Below are 6352 nucleotides of genomic sequence, written 5' to 3' on the forward strand. Positions count from 1 at the left end.
AGCCTGTGAAAGGTTCTTTAAAGATGGATAAGTGAACCTTGAGTCTGAGTATTTAATCAGGCTCTAATGAGCCCTCACTGCAGCAGCATTTTAATCACACACACACACACACACACCACACACACACACACACACACACACTTCCTGCTGCAGGTGGACTCAGTCACAGGTGAAGGTGTTCTGTACATGCAGTTCGTATTATCTGTGTGACAGCTGCATCAGGAGGTGTGTGTGTGTGTGCGTGTGTGTGTGTGTGTGTGTGTGTGTGTGTGTGTGTGTGTGTGTGTGTGTGTGTGTGTGTGTGTGTGTGTGTGTGTGTGTGTGTGTGTGTGTGTGTGTGTGTGTGTGTTGATGACACAGATGTGTGCAGAAATCTGTTTAGGCTTCAGGAGGAGAAATCCACTTGAAGTGTGTATGCTGGGGATGCATTTTAACACCAGGTGTAAACGTAATCCCGTTAAATCAGAGCACACACACATGCACACACACAAGATACCAGTCACATGCTGGTGCCAGTTGGAAAGGAGGCCAGTGCTGTAAAACAGAGGATATCGAGGGATCATATCCATCCTTTTGTTATTCCACGACTGATCCATTTGCTGCTTTAGTAGAGAGAGAGAGAGAGAGAGAGAGAGAGAGAGAGAGAGAGAGAGAGAGAGAGAGAGAGAGAGAGAGAGAGAGAGATTTTTGCAAAGCACTTTATTTACACAATTTTAATTATTTACAATTTCATAAAGTGCAAAATGCATAAAAATATCAGTTTGTTTTTTTAAAAGACAGTTCAGGTCATAAAAACTTGTGCAAACACCAACTCATCATTGACAACTGAACAAACAACTCATTAAAACACCAACGTTGTTTAAAAGCATCCAAGTCTCCAATGTGTTTATAAAATCTAAACTCGAGCCAGAGTCTGGCTCTGATGTTGGTCAGCCACACCGCCTTGGCCTCCTGTCCGTCTCGGTTCTCTACCCGGTTTCTCCTGCTCAGGTAGATCGCCATCTTGGCCTCACCTGAGAGGTAGTTTAGGAGCTGCCATTTGTCTTTCTGTTCTTTCTCGTAGGCAGCTCCCATTATAAAAACCCTCCCAGTAAAAACCACATTAAAGAAACTAAAAACCAATGTTAAAAGAGTGAAGAAGCTGGAGAGCCTCTGACACTCAGTAAAAACATGGAACACAGAACGGACAGGAGTTTAAAACAGCAGGATTAAGAACAGCCATGAAAGCATTGGAGGCGACAGCACCGTGTAAAATCCTCCACTGGAGGGCCCGCTCCACTGGTTCCCAGTCTGTTGGACCACACAGTGGGGGGGCGGTTGCACAAAACTTATTGACAAGGGAGTACACTGTACATCACAGTGGAGGAGAGCGCAGCTTTGACAGCGCGGAGGATGCTCGGCACTTTGTGGACACGTTGGACTGACCATATTGGTGAGCCCTATAATAAACCCCATAACAATGTCCAACTCTTTCTACAGACTTCTTAATACAACCACTTAACTTTATAAGCTGGTAAACCTCATTTTATTTTGAGTGTTAAAGGGTCTTTCTGGTTAAACTATTCTAAGTGTTTTGTAAAGCTTAGCCTTATCATTGCCTTTTTCATTTTATAGCTCTTATTAGTCAGGCGCCAGTTCTTATTTTTGCTCTGTAGATTATAAGAGTTAAAGGTGCCATGTATGATGATCATATCAAAGCTGATTCAGGTACACTTGAATATTTGGGACAGGGGCGGGGGCCCTGGAGAGAATTTTTTTGTTCCTGTTTTTCTTTCTCCCCTTCTTATTGTCTCGATAGTGTTGGCCTCCTTTGGTGTCACGTCCTGTCGAAATACCCATCGGGTGTTCTTGTATTGTTTTATACCTTTAATGTCATATATGTTCCTTTGGTTGTTGCTTTCCTTCTTTGGTTGTGTTCATGTAGGGTTTGGGGACGTTTCTTTCTTACATGACAGCATCACTTATCTCTGTTTGCTTTTCTTGTTAATGGGCGACCGATCCCTGTGGACATCTATGTTTAAATATTTCACATATAATCACAGCTTGAATGAGTGTTACTAATATAGTGACTTGGAATATTAAGGGAATTAATAATGTAGTTAAGCGGCGTAAAGTTCTTTCAAAAAGAGGGGGCCCACATAGCCTTTTTAGAGGAGACCCCCTTATTTTGACCCCTCTGTACGACACTGGCGGCTCAACCCCTCCCTGCTTAGTAATCCCACCTGTCTAACTCTTTTAGAGGAACAATTAGCATTCTTTTTCTCTACTAATGATACCCATGATGTCTCAGCTGCTACACTTTGGGAGGCTGCTAAGGCTTATATTAGGGGAGTAGCTATATCTTTCACCTCAGCGAAAAGGAAGGAAGCGCTTAGACAGCAGCTGGAACTTGAGTCCCAGATCTCTGATCTGGAGAAGGAATTTAAACACTCGCTTTCTAGATCAGTATTACTAAAACTGGATGCAGCGCGTTCTGCCCATGATAATATTCTTACAAGCAAAGCAGAAACTGCTATTTTTATGCCAGGCATCGCCTATTTGAATCCGCCAACAAGCCAGGGAGACTTTTGGCTTGTCTTGCAAAGGGCAGGGCTGAATCTAATGTGATTCCCTCATTGAAAGATAACCAGGGAGCAAACCACTTCGAATCTAAGCGCATGGTTGACATTATGAAGTGTTTTTACCAAAATCTGTATTCATCAGAATGTCATGATAGTGTCAGTGACCGCTCCAGATTTTTGGACCGTATAAATTTGCCAACCCTGACGTCTGAGAGCAGAGATGCACTTTGTCGTCCAATCACTAAAGAAGAGGTCTCGGATACAATAAAATTCCTCCCAGGTGGCAAGGCACCAGGCCCGGATGGGTTTTGCGCTGAATTCTATAAGAAAATTGTTAATTTAGTGGCGGAGCCACTCACCCGGATGTACAGTGAGTCTCGTGGGCGGGGCACCTTACCTGAGACACTTAACATAGCCAATATCTCACATATTTTAAAGAAAAATACGCCCTCAAATTGCTGTTCTTCCTATCGGCCAATCAGTCTAATCGGAGTGGATTGTATATTGCTTTCAAAGCTTCTGGCCAGAAGACTGGAGGTCTTTCCTCCAGCCCTGATTAAACCTGATCAAACAGGATTTATGAAGAACAGGTTCTCACACTCCAATGTTCGGCGCCTTCTTAATGTGATTCAGTATGCACACTCCAGTCGAGAGAGAATCGTATGTGTAGCTTTGGATGCGGCTAAAGCATTTGACAGGGTGGAATTCGAATATCTTTTCGATGTTCTTCAGAGGTTTGGACTTGGTCCTCGTTACGTGCGAATTCTCCTTGCTTCCACTCGAGGTCCAAAGTAGCCCTATTTTAATGAACACAATTAGAACTTGGAAAGGACTGTGAAGCTCACCCAGAGGAGGGTCCCCTCTTCGGTTCTGCACCCTATTATTCAAAACAAAGCCTTTCTTCCTGGACTAGGTGCAAACATATTCCTTCGCTGGTATGACCTCGGTATCAGAGTTGTTGCTGATATGTTTGAGGCTGGAAATCTTTTATAATTTGAACAACTTAAAGACAAATATGGCATTCCTTCTAAACATTTATATGGTTATTTACAGGTCAGACACTTTATTACCAGTCTTGACTTTCCTGAAGCTGAGCCAGTAGCCTCTGCCTTGGACTCACTACTGTTACAGTCCCGCCAAAATAACTGAATTTGGTGAGGAGGCATGGTCCAATGCTGTGGAGTCAATAGGGAAACCCTTTCTGTGTAACAGACTAACAGAGAGCCAGTTCAGGATCCTTCATCGGCTGCACCGTGCGCCCCAATCCCTCAACATTTTTTATTCTAATATTTCTCCCATTTGCATCAAGTGCAAGAAAGATGTTGGGTCATATTTTCACTGCCTTTGGAGTTGTCCTCTGACATCAACATTCTGGGGAAAGGTTTCACAGGAAATTAACTTAATTCTCGATAAGAATATACCAAAAAATCCTGGTTTATTTGTCTTAGATCTTTCAGAAGAGAAGCCCCCTCTAACGAGTGCCCAGCAAAAACTTCTAAACAAGCTTCTTCTTTTAGCGAGAAGATGCATCTTATTTCAGTGGATCAAGCCCAGACCTTCAACTATTAATCAGTGGTATGGGGACATTTTTAAAGTCTTGCCTATGGAACGCTTAACTTTGGTACTGAAGGGAAACGAGAGGTTTTTCGGTAGGTTATGGGAACCATTGTTGAATCATCTCCCTCAAGGCACAGCAGACCTGTTACGCAGGGGATGCTGTGGTGTTGACTGGCGCCCTTCCTATACCTCTGCGGATACTTAACGCTCTATGGGTGTTGCTTTCCACAAGCCTGTCTATGTTTTATATTCGCTGTATTCCTTGTTCCATGCTGAATGTCTGATACCTGTGATATGGATCTGTTCATGTATGGTACTGTTTTGGATGCATTTTGTTTTGTGTCAATTGTCTTATCCCAGGTGATCTGTAACTTGCTCATACGAGTCTTTGCTGTCATGTGTGTTTATTTGTTCTGTTTGTTCAAAAATTGTATAAAATTTATTTTAAAAAAAATATAAATACCATAAAATAGCAGCCTCTGTGGCACCCAGTGTAGACCGTCCCAGAAGAAGTCCACCATCTTCTTCTGGATCTGGGCTAGCAGGCCTGACGGGGGGTCTACACAGGTTAGGCGGTGCCACAGTTGGGATTCTACGAGGTTGTTTAAAACCAAAACTCGACCTTTAAAAGACATCTGAGGGAGCAGCCATTTCCACTTGGAGAGTTTCCCCTCCAGCTTCTCTGTGACGCCCTCCCAGTTCTTCTTCATAACCTGTTCTGTTCCTAGGAACACCCCCAGGTACTTAAAACCAGACTTCTTCCAGGCTAAACCCTGGGGAAGAACTGGGAGGCCCCCACGCCACTCACCGACAGCGAGGGTTTCACTCTTTAACCAATTCACCCTCGCTGCCGATGCCTTGCTAAAACTGTTCACTATGCTAATTAAAAGGTCTGCATCCCTCTGGCCGTCAATATAAATCACGATGTCCTCCGCATACGCACTAAAAACCACGTTAGTGTTAAAAGCAGGTAAAAGCAAGCCGTGCAGGCTGCAGCGGAGCTTGTGGAGGAGGGGTTCCAGGGAGAGCGTGTAGACATGCTCCCCTGCAGGACATGGGCATAGAGCCAGAGGTCAGACTTTCGTTGAAGACATCTATAAGGTCTTTCTCAAAGATGTCCCAGAAGGCTTTGTAAAACTCGACAGACAGGCCGTCTATGCCGGGAGCATGCCGTGCCTGCATGCCCTGCAGGGCGGCCTTCAGCTGCTGCATGCTGATCAGCCTGTTGAGCTGTTTGTTTGTCTCCTCAGAGACCTGAGGTAGTCCTTGACAGAACTCCTCCATCAGTTCTTCCTCCTCCTCATACTCGCTTGAGTAGAGGTTCGAGTAAAACTCTACAGCTCGCCTCCTGATCTGGCTTGGCTCAGTCAGATTTTGCCCTGTGTCTGTTAAAAGTGAGTGGATTACTCGCCCCTGCCCGGTCCTCTTCTCCAGGCCGAAGAAGTAGCTAGAGGGAGCATCCATCTCCGCGATGGCCTGGAACCGGGACCTGACCAGTGCACCCTGTACTTTACCGTCCAACAGGTCTGCTAAAGCTAGCTTTTTGACTTTGAGGATTTCAATATATCCTGGATTTGCTGTGGACTCGCTCAGTCTTTCTAGTTCCACTATATCAGTCTCCAGGTCCTTCATAGATCTGGTGATGTCTCTGGTGACATTGAGGGTGTGCTGCTGACATAAGAGTTTAATTTCTGTCTTACCATGGTCCCCTCATGGTCCTCACCATGTGTCTCCCACTACCTGTGTGTCCACCTCTACCTGTGTGTCCCTGACACCCTGTGCTTCACCTTCATTTTTTTCTGTTTTTTTTTTCCCCTTTTTTTCACCCTCCACCACATCACCTGAAACGTGTGTTTCTCCTCTCTGCTCAGTTTCACTCACACTGTGCACATCACTCATACTCACCCCCCCCTGCTCCAGGTCGGGCACAGCAGCGGAGAGAGGCAGCGCGGAGCGTGCCTCCTCTATCGGCCGCTCGGACGCCACGGCCCGGGTCACAGCAGATGAAGTGTCCGCTGCCGCCGCGGGCCGTGGGCTGTGGGCCGGCGGCCGCGGGCAGTGGGCCGTCAGTCAGCTGCCACCAGCGGAGCAGCGGAAGACCCCGCCACAGGGCCTGTCTCCAACATGCGGTTCACCTTCTCCACCTGATCCAGGAAGATGACCACGGCACTGTTCATCCGAGCCGCCGACTTCACGCTGCCGTGTCCGACCTTCTCCCCCACAGCCAGCCCGAT

This window comes from Symphodus melops (assembly GCF_947650265.1).
Source record: "Symphodus melops genome assembly, chromosome: 9".
NCBI classification, from domain to species: Eukaryota; Metazoa; Chordata; class Actinopteri; order Labriformes; family Labridae; genus Symphodus; species Symphodus melops.